The 15,313-nt window shown below is 57.6% G+C and overlaps 1 long non-coding RNA gene across 1 annotated transcript; it reads left to right on the forward strand.

Moving 5' to 3' along the window:
• Positions 1–8,814: 8,814 nt before the first annotated feature.
• On the forward strand, positions 8,815–9,662 carry LOC113936876. The gene is made up of 3 exons (XR_004819904.1): positions 8,815–8,946; positions 9,206–9,310; positions 9,509–9,662. It is a non-coding gene; the product is annotated as an uncharacterized LOC113936876 (long non-coding RNA).
• Positions 9,663–15,313: the final 5,651 nt, after the last annotated feature.

Below are 15,313 nucleotides of genomic sequence, written 5' to 3' on the forward strand. Positions count from 1 at the left end.
GAGTGCTCATCCCAGCAAAACTACACTTTCTTCACCCCCTGGCAGCAAACCCTGAGCCGGACACTCAACCTGACACACACCCTCAAGACAAACCCCCGGTAAGCAGGTCACAGTGCTTACACATCAGGTCTTCAGTGCCCCTAGTCCCTAACCCTATTCCTCGCTGGCTTCTGAGGGCTCTGGCCCGAGAGGCCTGGCTCTAAAGCCACAGGGTTAGGGGGCACCTTAGCAATACCAGAGGATTCACCCTGTTTCCCAGAAGGAAACTGCACCATTGGGAACCTGCGGCAAAGTGTTCCCAGTAGAACTCTGGGTGCCCATCCCAGCGAAATGCCACCTTCAACGGCCCCCTGCCTGCAAACCCTGACCTGACTCTCACCCTCACCCACGCCCCAACTCAGATCCCCTGTCCCCCAAAACTTGCCGCAGCGTGGGCAGATCAGGCCTGAAATGACCCTAGGCCATAAGCCTATCCCTAGGATAGCTTCTGAGCTTCTGTCCCAAGAAGCCTGGCTTCAAAGCCCCAGGGATGGCAATACCTAAGCAACACCAGAGGGCTCAGCTTGCCAAAAAGAATTCAAACACACTACTTGCAACTCCGGAGAGCGTTCAGAACCCGAGAACTCTGAATGCCCATCCCAGCCAACGGACAAATTTGGCGCCCTCTGGCGGCCAACCATGATCCTGACACTCACCCTGACCCGCGTCCTCTAGACAAACCCCACTGAGCAGGCTACAGTGCTTGCACGTCAGGCCTGCCATGCCCCCAGATCCTAACCGTCACCCTACGGAGGCATCTGAGGGATCTGTCCGCGAAGGCTGGCTCCAGCAAGACCAGAAGCCTCAGCCTGTCACCCAGAAGGAAAACACGCCATTTGATGTCCTATCCACCTGGTCTTTCACCCTAAGCCTGCCGCCCAGGGTGGGTGTGATTGCGGCGCCCAGTGGACTTTGGGGCCACAGAGCAGTCAGCTGTGGTGAGGGAATGTGTGGGACCGGTCAGGTGCAGAGCCATGGGCCTCGTGTACATCCGCTGCAGGGCTGGTTCACCGTACAGGTGCTGTGTGCAGGTCCCCTTTGCATACCTGGCCATGACATACCTGGCTGGTCCTCTCGGTGGGGAGGCCTGGGTGCCTGGTGCACCTGTCCCCCATCTACCCCTAGAGGAGTGGCCACGTTCAAGCATTTCCATGTCCAACCCTCAAGGAGAGGTGGGAACCTGGGTCAGGAGAGGCAGGGACTGGCCCAAGACAAATGAGGGGTGCAGAGCCCAAGGAGCAGGGCTGCTCTCCAGTCCTAGGCCAGTCCCAACCCTCCCATGAGGTTCGCTTTGGGGGTGAGAGCCCCTCAGATCTCGGGGAGAGCTACCCACCCCGTCCCATGTGGGGACATGACCTTGGCATCCCCAGGCACGTAGAGGCATGTGCACCTGCAAACCCACCCCCACACACCACTCTGACTGCCCAGCTGGGGGTCAGAAGGGGAGGACACCCCGGGAGCGAGGTGGGGGACAAGGGGGAAAGAAGAAAGAGGTTGGAGACAGCTGGGCCATGGGGCAGGGCATCAGGACTCCTGGCAAGGACCGAGATCCAGAGCATGGGGAGGAGAGACAGGCCAGGTTGATGGTCAGGGGTCCCCAAGGGGCCCAGGGGGTTGCCAGGGAACTGGGAGAAGACAGGGTCTGGGTTCCGGTGCCCACCACCACCCTGGGCACTTGGGAGTAGGAAGAGATACCCACCCCCAAGTCTGGAGGGCTACAGCCCAAAAGACCTCAGCTTACTCTGCTGTCACTTGGGCTGCAGAGATGCAGTGTCCCAAGGGTCCCACAGGCTTGTAGAAAGAGCCTGTTGGCCTTGGATCTCCATCCCTGACCCACTGTGCTCCCAATGCTGGGAATATGCTTTGTAACTCCTTGAGGTCCTTCTAAGCAGAGGACAGACTCGGGGCTTGGGGGGCTGAGGAGCTGGTTACGCAGAACGTGGCAGAGCCCTGGGCCACCAGTCTGGAGACCAAGGTCAGGGCCCTCCTTGTTGCAGCCTCAGGGTCCCCATGTGGAAGAGGATCCAGAATCACTGCTCCGGTCAGGGCGAGGAGGCCTTAGGAAAGAGTGGAGCACCAGGACCGGAGAGGGAAACGGGGACAAGGGAGGCTTCTGAGGTTTCTCACATCGCCCATGGAACCCACAGATCCTGCTCCTGGGAGAGACACAGACTCAGAGACAGAGAAGGAGACAGAGAATGAACACAGGACAGAGGGAACCAGTAAAAGTCACAGACTCCATCAGCTTGGAAATGACATCCCGGCATTTTGTGCCATTCTATTCCTGAGAGCACCGTCACATAGGCCATCCACCCTGGAGGGGAGGGGATTCCACAGGGATGTGTGACCAGGATTCAGGGGTGCCAGGGGCCACTGTGGGGACTGCCCAGCACATGGGCACAGACGAGGCCCAGGGACCTGAGCCTAACCCTAATGGGAGCCCCTGGAAGTCTGTGTTGTGAGAGGACAAGGTCAGAATCAGTTCATTACTAGTTTCCCACGGGGGCTGGGACACAGGCAGGAGGGCGGTGGCTTTGCCTGGACCCCAGAGCAGATTCAAGCCCCTCTGAGCTGTGTTCCATGCCAAGCCCAGCCCCTGGCTCATCCTTGCATTGCCAAGTATGCATCAGCCTCCTGTGATAGCAGGCACGGAACATGTGTAGAGGTCCCTAACCCTAACCCGTACCCTAACCCTAACCCCTAACCTGTACCCTAATGCGTACCCTAACCCGTACCCTAACTCTAACCCATACCCTAACCCGTACACTAACCCGTACCCTAACCCATACCCTAACCCTAACCCGTACCGTAACCCATACCCTAACCCTAACCCATGCCCTAACCCATACCCTAACTCTAACCCTAACCATGGGTCAACTAGAGAAAAGAGGAAATCCCCGGAAGTTTGGGGTTCATGAGAAATTTGACCTCCAGTCCTGACATGAAGATGACACTGTGCCAAATGGACCGGCTGCTTTCTCTGATCACTGACATCCTGTGAAAAGCTGCATCACTGAGTCACAGGCTGATGTCCAAAACATTGAGTCTCCTAGATCCAGAGCAGATAAGTGCTGTCAGGTGGGGATAAGTAGGTCCTCTGACCTATGGCCTGCACATCTGCTTCAATTTCTGGGAGAAGGGGAAACACACACTTGTTTTTTAAGTAGTAATTATCTTCATTCTAAAGTAGACCAATGACTTTGACATTTTTGGAAAAGTGAAATTACTCTTCCAAATGAACACCTCCACTCATCTGTTCCTCATGCAACTTGAGTGCGATCTGGTTTACTCCAGCCTCCAGGCCCCCACCTGGAGGATCCTCCTGTACCATCTTGACAGCCCATGACCAGCATCCCCGGGGGCACAATGCTGAATTTGGGGGATGACTCTGGGGCTTCTTGCCACTGCACCTGTGCCTGGGGAAGCGGGAACCTGGAGGGCCCTCCCAGATGATCCTGATGGACCATTACCACCATCCCTGAGGACATGGGGCACAATGCTGAAGTTGGAGGACTGCTCTGGGGCTTCTTGCCACCACACCTGTGCCTGGGGGGAGCAGGAACCTGGAGGGCCCTCCCAGACAATCCCAATGGACCATTATCACCATCCCTGGGGAACATGGGGCACAATGCTGAAATTGGGGGATGGCTCTGGGGCTTCTTGCTACCGCATCTGTGCCTAGGGGAGCAGGAACTTGAAGGACCCTCCCAGACAATCATAACGGACCATTACCACCATCCCCCTGAGGACATGGGGCACAATGCTAAGTTGGAGTCCCTTGGTCCTGAAACCAGCAGGAACGGAGCTCCAAGGGCAGAGAGGAGACTCCAGGAGGATTTCCATCCAGGGAAAGGGGGCCCACTGGAGGGCACAGAAGCAGCAAGCCCCACCGACCCGCAGGCCATTTGAACAGGATCACCTCCTGCACTTACTTAGCACGTTGTCCGTCTTCGTGTGTGGACAGTGACTGGCCCACTCAGGGCTGGTGCACTTCCAGAGGAGGACTAGAAACTTTTCAGTGCTTGCTCGTGGGTCAGAGGACCAACGCCCAAAGAAGCAGAGGATATCCCTCTTCCTTCGGAGATGGGGAAGGCAGCCACCATCCTGGGGCAGGACTGGGTCCAGGAGTGTGTTCTTTCTGAAGCCCCAGGCTTCAGTGGGTGTTGCTATGCCTGAAAAAGACCCACTCAGCCCCAGAGTCAGGAGCAGTGAGGGGCTGTCTCCAACCCTAGCCCAGGATCACGACCTGAAACCATCCTGTCTTTGGGAGGACAGGTCTCCTGCAGGAGCCAGGGAGGGGACTGGCCCCTCTCCCCTCCCCAGGTCCAGGATGCCCGGGACCTGCAAGAGCTCTTCATCTGAGGAGGAGTCATGGAGAACAAGTGTATCTCGTCAGCCCAGCGAGTGAAATAACCAAACCCCAATGCTCAATGTACTGTTTGGGGGAAGCCTCCTCCCCTCTTATGTGGCCTTGCGGGACCCCAAGGAAAGTCTTCTTTGTTCTCCTTCCCTCAGAGAGAGGAGCTGGCCCCATGTCCCGGGGTCCCCACCGTGTCCCAGTGCTGAGGAAGAGCCACACCCAGGGGCCTGGTGTCAGGAGTGTGGTCGGCCACTGCTCCTGGGCTCCCAGCCAGGGGCCTGGCGGCTGCATGGAATAGCTGAATTGCTTTTGGGGGAAGGAGTGCTCACTGCCCACACTGCTCACCATCCCCCTCTGCACTCTGCAATCCAGGCTCTCTGCCCAACTTACGTCAATCACCAGCACTCCACATGTTCCTGCCATGGGAGGGATCATTCAGCATCACCCCATTGCACAGAGGAGGAGAGCAAAGCCCAGAGAGGGGAGGTAAATGGCTCCAGTCCCAGAGCTGGTCAGCAGAGAGGCTGGAAAGCCAGCTCTCCGGAGCCCCTGCTAGACCAGCCAGAGACTCCCTGAGTTGAAAGTGAGCCTTCCCTTGCCTGACCAGCCACGCACTGGCCCCTGACCATCATGACGGCCTGTTCTTGACCTTGAAGGTGAGCTGGCCGACTAGGAGGGGGAGTTCAGCTGGTGGGACAGGCTGTAGCTACAGGACAGAGTGACACATCTGAGCTAGCAGGAGCCACCCTCTGGTCTCCCTCCCGGAGCCTGACCAGGAGCTGGAATCTGGGTGCCCTAGGGGCCAGCACACAACAGGGTCTGCACTGACCAGGGATCCATGGCCCCCAGGGAGAGTCCACTCTGCCCTCTCCCCGCACCTGCCTGGCCTCACCTCTCCTCACTGTGGGGCTGCAGGACCCGGAACCAGGCCCCATAGGGACGGCTCAGTTCCAGCCTGTAATGATTTCACAGCCCCCGGAGCCCCTGGGGCCGGAGGGAGGACTGGCTGTGGACCAGGACTGGGCTGGGGAGGATGCAGGGCCTTGTGGAGAGTGAAGGATGGGGCAGGGGCCGAGTCCTGGGGCCACTGCTCATGTCTAAAAAGGGCTGAAATCCCTGAATGCCCATGGGGTCCCTCATTACAGTAATGACCCCCTTCACACTCGGGCATCCTCCTGGTGGGCCCCTCCTCCCCGGCCTCCTTCCCGCCCCTCTGACTCCAGCCGGGGCTGCAGCCAGGGACAGGCTGGACCTCTGTCCCGGCTCCTGCCAGAAAGACAAGTCAGAAGGAGGAGAGAAGGGGAAGGGGCAGACTGATCTTCTCCCTGTCCTGAGTCGGCCTCCACTGATGCCGCCAGGTCCTCTGGCCCAGCCCTGCACTTAGCTGGACCCTGAGAGGGAGTCTGCATTCCAGGGCAGCTGGGTGGGAGGGGATATTCAATGACCTGTGCGTCCCGAGAAGTCCTACCCACCTGGCCTTGCACCCTAAGCCTGCCGCCCAGGGTGGGTGTGATTGCAGGGCCCAGTGGACTTTGGGGCCACAGAGCAGTCGGCTGTGGTGAGGGAATGTGGGGGACCGGTCAGGTGCAGAGCCATGGGTCTCGTGTACATCCGCCACAGGGCTGGTTCACCGTACAGGTGCTCTGTGCAGGTCCCCTTTGCACACCTGGCCATGACACACCTGGCTGGCCCTCTCGGTGGGGAGGCCTGGGTGCCTGGTGCACCTGTCCCCCACCTACCCCTGGAGGAGCAGCCACGTTCAAGCGTTTCCATGTCCAACCCTCAGGGACAGTTGGGAACCTGGGTCAAGAGAGGCAGGGACTGGCCCAGGACAAATGAGGGGTGCAGAGCCCAAGGAGCAGGGCTGCTCTCCAGTCCTGGGCCAGCCCCAACCCTCCCATGAGGGTCGCTTTGGGGGTGAGAGCCCCTCAGATCCTCGGGGAGAGCTACCCACCATGTCCCATGTGGGGACATGACCTTGGCATCCCCAGGCATGTAGAGGCATGCGCACCTGCAAACCCACCCACACGCACCACTCTGACTGCCCAGCTGGGGGTCAGAAGGGGAGGACACCCTGGGAGCGAGGTGGGGGACAAGGGGGAAAGAAGAAAGAGGTTGGAGACAGCTGGGCCATGGGGCAGGGCATCAGGACTCATGGCAAGGACCCAGATCCATAGCATGGGGAGGGGAGACAGGCCAGGCTGATGGTCAGGGGTCCCCAAGGGGCCCAGGGGGTTGCCAGGGAACTGGGAGAAGACAGGGTCTGGGTTCTGGTGTCCACCACCACCCTGCGAACTTGGGAGTAGGAAGAGATACCCTCCCCCAAGTCCAGAGGGCTATAGCACAAAAGGCCTCAGCTTCCTCTGCTGTCACTTGGTCTGCAGAGATGCAGTGTCCCAAGGGTCCCACGGGCTTGTAGAAGAGCCTGTTGGCCTTGGGTCTCCATCCCCGATGCCCTGTGATCCCAGTCTTGGGAAAATGTTTTCTACCCCCTCGAGGTCCTTCTCAGCAGAGGACAGACTCGGGGCTTGGGGGGCTGAGGACCTGGCTACGCAGAAGGTGGCAGAGCACAGGGCCACCAGTCTGGAGACCAAGGTCAGGGCCCTCCTTGTTGTAGCCTCAGGGTCCCCATTTGGAAGAGGATCCAGAATCACTGCTCCGGTCAGGGAGAAGAGGCCTTAGGAAGGACTGGAGCACCAGGACCGGAGAGGGAAACGGGACAAGGGAGGCTTCTGAGGTTTCTCACATTGCCCATGGAACCCACAGATCCTGCTCCTGGGAGAGACACAGACTCAGAGACAGAGAAGGAGACAGAGAATGAACACAGGACAGAGGGAACCAGGAGAAGTCATAGACTTTCCTCCACCAGCTTGGAAATGACATCCCGGCATTTTGTCCCATTCCATTCCTGAGAGCGCCGTCACACAGGCCATCCACCCTGGAGGGGAGGGGATTCCACAGGGATGTGTGACCAGGATTCAGGGGTGCCCAGGGCCACTGTGGGGACTGCCCAGCACACGGGCACAGACGAGGCCCTGGGACCTGTGCCTAACCCTCATGGGAGCCCCTGGAAGTCTGTGTTGTGAGGACAAGGTCAGAATCAGTTCATTCCTACCTTCCCACGGGGGCTCGGACACAGGAAGGAGGCGGGTGGCTTTGCCTGGACCCCGGAGCAGATTCACGTCCCTCTGAGCTGTGTTTCATGCCAAGCCTAGCCCCTGGCTCATCCTTGCATTGCCAAGTATGCCCCAGCCTCCTGTGATAGCAGGCACGGAACATGTGTAGAGGTCCTACCCCTGATGGCATCCCTAGAAGTAGAAACCAGAATACCCCGATGTGCAGATGGGGAGCCTGGGGAGGCCCTGAGAGGCCTGGGGTCTTTCCAGGGTTACAGCTCTGGGGACGCACAGGAACCAGTTCTGAACCCAGCTCTGTGCCATCACAGCGGAGACACCAGCTGCACCCAGGCCTCCCGGGGGCTGTGGGTGGGTTGTGTGGGTGTCACTGTGTGGATGGGGCATGGGGGGAGAGTCATCATTGAGCAGTGGGGGAGGGGGTCCCTCGGGGGGCTCTTGTGTGAGGAGGAAGTTGGGAAAGTGGACCCCAGGCAGTGGTGACCTCAATTCCCTGACAACAGAGCCCAACAGAATTTGGAACCCCGGTAACCAGGCACCCACATTCCACAGACAGCCCCCTGCCCAGCTCATTTTGTTGGAGATCCTCAAACCAAGATGTCCACATGTTGCCTGCCGAGGTCCAGAGGCTGCAGTTGGAGGAAAGCGCGCCCTGCAGATGCTGTCACCCGCTGGGGATTTTGTGTCAGGACTCCCCACCGCCTCTGGCCATTTGGTCGGAAGCACAGAAAGGTGACACCAGGAGGCCCAGAGCCAGCCACGCAGCCCCACTCACTCTGATGACCTGTGTAGCCCCAGGTGCCCTCCCTGTGTATGTGTGTATGCATGTGTGTGGATGGGGGTGTGTGTCTGTGTGTCTGTGTGTCTGTGTCTGTGTGTGTGTGAGTGCACGTGTGTGGATGGGGGTGTGTGTCTGTGTGTGAGTGTGTGTGTAAAGAGGGGTCATGCGGGGTGGGGCACCCCGAGCAGGAGGTCATGTTCAAGGTCAAGGCTGGCTGTGTGGGATGGGGTGTGCGGGCGCTGCCCCTTCTGCCCAAAGTTTATCCCGATAGCCCTGCAGGGATGGGTCACTGCATCCCGGGTGCAGGGCTGTGCATGCACAGGTGTGTGTCTGATCTGGGAGCAGCAGGGGGACTGGGCAGGAGGACAGTGCAGATGGCTGGGCAGGGCTGTGATGCCTCGGGGCCGGCTACCGGTCCCTGTCTTTGCAGAAGGCCATGGAAGACATGGAGAGGAGGCTGCTGGACACGCCCTCCATCTCCTCGACAGAGGGGGTGATCCCACAGGGGTCCCCAGGAGCAGATGCTGGGGATTGTAGGGGAAGACCTCCTACACCACCCAGACCACTGTCCCAGGTGGTTGTCCACCGGACAGTGGTCCAGGAGCCAGAGCCCACGGAGGCCAAGGCTGAGGGTGAGAAGGCTGGGGCTGGGTGTTTGTGGTGTGTGGGGATGGGTCGCTCCTGGCCCCACAGGGAGGAGCCCACAGAGGCTGGTTGGGGCCAGGAGCAAGACTGGGCTCAGAGCACACAGAGGGTGGACTGCAGTCGGGGAGACGTCCCTGTGAGGGTTCCTTCCCGGCTGTGGCTTCTCTGGGAGGCCCTGGGCTGGGCTCTGTCTCTGCAAAGGCCCATGGAGAGTAGGCACAGAGGTGAGCTTTTCTCTTTTCATAGCTGCTCCACCCTCTGAGGAGCTAGAGCTGGCTCCAACTCCATCAGCAGCTCTGGGGGGAGGGGTGGTGCCTACAGCAACTTCAGGAGGACACCAGGAGCTGGCAGGTAACCAAGCACCTGCCCACGGAGAGCCTGGCGTGGACCAGGAAGAAATGGCACCTTCTCCTGCCCCAGCCCCTGCCACAGTTCCTGTCCCTGCCAGAGCCGCTCTCCCTGCCCCTGCCCCTGCCCTTGCCCCTGGCCCTGCTCTTACACCCAGCCCTGCCCCTATCCTAACCCCTGCCCCTACTCCTGCTCCTGCAGGGCTCCCAGAGCCACATCCAGAGCCCACAGCCCTGCAGGGAGAGCTCCTTGTACCATCGCTGGACCCCGACGCCTCGCCAGAGTGTTTCATCCCCTTAGTTCCTTCGCCGGACCCCGATGCCTCACCAGAGTGTTTCATCCCCTCCCCCGATGTTCTTTCTCTCTGGTTCATATTAACTGTTATTTTATCTTTTCATGTTCTGTATACTGTTTATTATTTGTTTTAAATAAAATTACTTGTTTTCAATTGAACATGTCATGAGCATTAAGTACATGCCCAACGCTGTGCCACCACACCCCAGAACATTGCTGCAGAATATCTCATTCCCCAAAGGAGTCCCCGAACCAGAAGGCCCCCCCTGCCCATTTATCCCCCAGCCCAGACCCTGGCAACCCCTAAGCTGCTTTCTCTCTCTGTTCTTTTACCTGTTCTGGATGATTCCATATGTGGAATCACCCAGTAAGGGCCTTTGTGTCTGCCCACCTATTTTCAAAAGGGACTCGTTTTCTCCTGTGTTTACTTGACATAGAATTTCACTTATTTGATATTGAAATCCCTGATGGATTACACATCACATGTAATCATAGAGGCCACTTTAGGAATTATGGGCACAATCTCTGGGCCCAGACCCTTGTTCCTGCTGGGACACCACAGCCTGACCCCAGACAGGAAATGGCTGGTTCCTCCTGTGGCCCACACAGAAACCATGGAAATGCAGAAAGCTGGAAGACACACCACAAAGGGCAAAAGCACTGCTCAGAACCCAAGGCCAGAGAAAGGTTTCACCTGACTCTGGTCCAAACCATGCTCCAAGTCACTGGTTTCCACAGGGATGGAGACCAAACACATGCAAGCCCAAGGCGGAAGGATAGGCACGCAGGGAATATGTGTGAGAGATGTGGAGCTCCCGGGTAAGGACTCCAGCAAAGGAAACCCTATGGAGGCAGCGCTGGTCACCCTCAGACCGGCAGGTGTCTGGTCTGGGGAGAACGTGAGGAAGCGGAGGTCCAATGCAGTTCCCCTGGAGAGAACGGTGACAGGCACCCCTGTCTGGGAGAACAGTGAGCAGCACCCATCCCAGGCCACAGGTGTACCCATCACCTGGTATGCTCAGCCTCGGACTCACCCCCGGAAACTCTGGCTTGGTTTTCACAGATGTATTGTCAGGAGTGTTCATCACAGCGGTCCTGGAGAGAGCAGGGAATGGAACAACACTAATGCCCAAGGAGATGGACGGGATCCACGGTCCCCGTCCTCATGACAGAATGCCCTGCAGCTACTGTCCCAGTGTCATCCGGGGCACAGGATCCGGGAAGCCCCTCCTGAGACCCCCCTTCCTGCCACGCTGTTCCTGGGAACATTGAGAATTGTTTGAGGAGGAGGGGGAGAGGATCCAGGATGACAGCGGGTCCAAGGAGAAGGAAGGTCAGCCCTGGGAGGACAGATGGACGTGCCCTGAGCCACCATCCAGGGCCCGGGCTGTGATGCCCTTGGACCTTACCCCAAATAATGGCTCCTGAGGTATGGATCCAGCTTCTGTGGTTTCATTCCCTCCCTCCCTGCATCATTTATTCACTCCCTCATTCATTCCCCCCTCCCTCTCCTTCCCCTCCACCCCTCCCTCCCTCTCTGCCTCCCTGCCTCCCTCCCATTCTCCCTGCCTCCCTCCCTCCCTTCTACCCCTCCCATCCTCCCTTCCCTCCTCCCTCTCTCTTTCCCTCTCTCCCATCCTCCCTCATTCAGCAGAGGATCTGGGGTCCCTGCTGTGTACTGAGCACTGGGGCTTCATCAGTGAGCACCCCACAAACCACATGGTCACGTCCACTGTGGGAGGTGACGGGGGCAGTCCTCAGGGCTAGCAGTGGTAATGAGCACCAGGAATCTGCTCCTGAAAACAGGTCAGTTGCACAAAGAATGGAGAGACCCATGCTTAGCACTTCCTCTAGAAAAATCTAGTCCTGAAAAGTGATGAAAAGTAAGTATATCCTAGACTTCATGTGATGTGAGTTCTAATGGCAGGTATGCACTAAATCATAGAACCAACAAAGAGTAAATCATCCAGTATCGACTGGGGTGTTGTGACTTTTCTGACCAAATGACAGCGTTTCAGCCAACATCTCCAAGGCCTCTGAGTTTTCCCAAGGGCCTCTGTGATCCTTTGGTCCTTCCATCGACTCCTTGGGAAGCTCTGTCCTGTTGCCTTCCTTGTCTCCTGCCTCTTCTGGGACCCTTCCGTGGCTTCCCCCTCCCCCCACCAGGGTCGCCCTCACCAGGATTCCCCATGCCCCTTGGCTGGGCGCCGGGATCCCACACTGGGCCCCATGAGCCCAGTGCCTTGTGCAAGTCCCGTGCGCTCCCTCTGGGATCACTTGGCATCTCCCTTGCAGCGGACTGCGTATTCCTGCACTGGGTCTCCTCTGAGCAGTCTGTGAGGCTGCACTGTGCCCATGTCACGGGCACAGAAGAGAGAGTCCAGAAGGTCCAGATGACCTGCTCCCAGTCTCAGCGTGTGGAGCCTGGGCAGAGAGTGGTCCCTGAGCAGAGGAGGACTTGGGCCCAGGGAGCCTGAGGGAGGATGTGGCACAGTGAGCCCACAGGAGGAGAGTGAGCAATGTATGAACCTGGTGCTCAGAACTGCTGGGAGACCACATTGCTCTGGCTCTGTCCCCAGGGCTGGAGGCTGTCAGAGTATACACCCTCCCAGGCTGCAGGCTGGCAGGGACTGGCAGGAGAGAAGGCACCTGGTACAGGACAGAGCTCTTAGGCAAAGAGGAGGGGGCAGGTGTTCCCCCAGCAGCTGGAGGAACTCTGGGTAGCCACCCTCCCAGGCTGTAGGCTGACAGTGACTTGCAGGAGGAGGCGCACCTGGTGCAGGAGAGAGCTCTCAGGCAGAGAGGACGGGGCAGGTGCTCCCCCAGCAGCTGGAGGAACTCAGGGTAACCACCCTCCGAGGCTGCAGGCTGGCAGGGACTGGCAGGAGAGGAGGCACCTGGTGCAGGACAGAGCTCTCTGCAGAGAGAAGGGGGCAGGTGCTCCCCCAGCAGCTGGAGGAACTCGGGGTAGTCACCCTCCCAGGCTACAGGCTGGCAGTGACTGGCAGGAGAGGAGGCACCTGGTGCAGGAGAGAGCTCTCAGGCAGAGAGGAGGGGGCAGGTGCTCCCCCAGCAGCTGGAGGAACTCAGGGTAACCACCCTCCCAGGCTGCAGGCTGGCAGGGACTGGCAGGAGGAGGCGCACCTGGTGCAGGAGTGAGCCCTCTGCAGAGAGGAGGGGGCGGGTGCTCCCCCAGCAGCTGGAGGAACTCGGGGTAGCCACCCTCCCAGGCCGCAGGCTGGCAGGAGAGGAGGCACCTGGTGCAGGAGAGAGCCCTCAGGCAGAGAGGAGGGGGCAGGTGCTCCCCCAGCAGCAGGGACACTTGGGCAGGCTGAGGGGGCATCAGTGGACAGCAGTGCCTGCAGCTGGGGTCTCCACACAGACCCTCTCCTGAGGCTCAGCACAAGCTTGTCTAATGGCCTTTGTCCCCCAAATACAAAGTCTGGCCCAGGACCCCCCCCCCTCAAGCCCCAACTCCTAATCCTTTATACTCACCTCAAGTGACAAGAAATAGCCAATAGTTTAGGTGGTGTTGGGTGCACAAGGACATTTGTTTTTGTGGCCCATGCTGTACTGTTGCTGGCATTTTAAAGATCTCAGGGCTTTGATTCGAAAACGGTAGGATGCCGGGGATCCCAGAGAGCTTTCTGGAAACCTGCCTCTGGGCCTTGCAGCTCTCCCATCCCACCAGCACTGCTCAGAATCCCCTCAGGCCACAGACCCACAGTCTTGGCTCCTCAGATGGCCCAGATGATGTGCCTTCAAAAAGCGATCCTGGTGGGGCTGCAGGACACACTGCAGATTCCACCAAATCCCCCTCCCAGAAAGTGAGGGTACGACTGGACCAGCTGTCCGAAAACTGACAGGTCAGGGTTCCAAGAAGACACCAGAGGCACCGGAGTAACTGAGGAGCATCTGAAGGCCAGGTAGGGACAGTGAGAATCTCCAGTTTTGCCTAGGGGCAGCACCCATCCCCCTAAACCCTCAGTGAGATGGCTTTACTGGGGGATTGTGGGGGACCATGCCTGGAGGACCCACGGCTCCACTGTTAGAAGTCGCCAATTTGATCAGTGCATGGGTGGGGAAACCTGGCCACACCCCGAAGAATTTCTAGAAACAGTAGCCATCTCAGTGGTAGCTGACCTGGGAGGTCAACCTTCCAGCTGCCTGAGGTGGGATCGAGCCACAGACCAGCACACTAGCCAGAAATGGAAGGAGAACAAGTTCTTCACTTCATAGTTTCTAAGTCACCGGTTTGTTCCTATGGTCAGTATACTTTGCATCCTGGGAAATCTCTGCCTGTCTAAGGTCATGAAAATATTCTCCTCATGTTCTCTGCTGCAGAAGTTCTTGAAAAATCTCTGGTTTATAGGTAAAAATCATCCGAAAATGACTTTGGTTGGCACAGCCATGCTGGGAAAAGGATGGATTTTCCCCAAAATACTAAACATAGAACTCCTGTATGATCCCACTATCAGTTAGACCTTTTTAGGAAATGAAGTCAGTTTCTCGAAGTAAGATCTGCACTCTCCCACCCAATCTCCCTGAGGAAGGGCGGCCACCCTTAGCAACCCTCCCCTTGAGGCAGGTGCCTCCCTGGACAAGGGGCTACCCCAGGGCTGGGAGGTCTCCACAGCAGCACACCCAACATCCTGGATACTAGGAGACAGATTACAGCACCAGGCCAGTGAGGGTCAGGACACACTAACCCAAATATGGCACCTTGGCAAATTAAAGATAGAAGCTAAAAGAACTTTTGCATAGAGCAGAAGCAAGAAGGTCTCTCTGACCCCCAGCCATCAGCCCTTCTTCCCTTAAGCAGGTCAGAATACTCCCATGTGGAACTTTCTCTCCCCGGACCACAGGGATGACATGCTTATCACCAGAGTCAAGGAATTTAGGACCACGGGGTCTGTATGAACACACCTGGTTAAACGAACCCTTATCTTCCTAGTTAAATTCTTTACCGTTTACGGGCCCTAGTCCAAACCCCTGTGTCTGTCAATTCTTCACACACTTACTGCTTCTTTGTCTAAAAGGTAGAAGAGCTGTCTGCTCCAGTCACCTCTGCTGGTCGTCATGGTCTTGTGAGGCTCCCACCAAATCAATCAATACATTTTGCTTGCTTTTCTCCTGTTCATCTGTCTTTGCCAATTTCCAGACTCAGCCAGGGACCTTAAGAGGGTAGAGGAAAACTTTTTCTTCTCTTGCAACACTGTGGGGTGGGGGTTGGGGAGTCAGAAAACGCCATCCCATCTTCCTGGCTTTGGTGAAAACGGACCTGTACTGGGAAGGAGCACAGGACAGTGCATGGCTGGAGGAGCCAGAGAGAGGCACGTGGAACATGTAGGAGCTACTTGGCCCCCAGCCAGGGGACTTGGCCCCAGTGACAAGTCCAGGGTGTAATTATGATTATTATAATGGAAGCATCCTGAACATCAGACCTTCCCCACACCAGGCTTCATGATTGCTGCTCGTTGTAGTTGCTACTGTTCGTTTAGTGACTTTTCTGAACTAACTTTGTCAAGTCTGTATTCTTTGCTGTGTGTATGGCTACTGAATCCCTGTGCTGTTAACTTAGTGGTCAGCCAGTGGCTGGGCAGAGAAGTCACCCCTGTTTCCAAGCTATGGGCTACAGATTGGAGGTCCCCACAACCTCGTCAGGTTTGAATAATCTACTCCAGTGGCTCATGGAACAGAGAAACATGTTAC

This window comes from Zalophus californianus, chromosome 2, assembly GCF_009762305.2.
Source record: "Zalophus californianus isolate mZalCal1 chromosome 2, mZalCal1.pri.v2, whole genome shotgun sequence".
Taxonomy (NCBI): Eukaryota; Metazoa; Chordata; class Mammalia; order Carnivora; family Otariidae; genus Zalophus; species Zalophus californianus.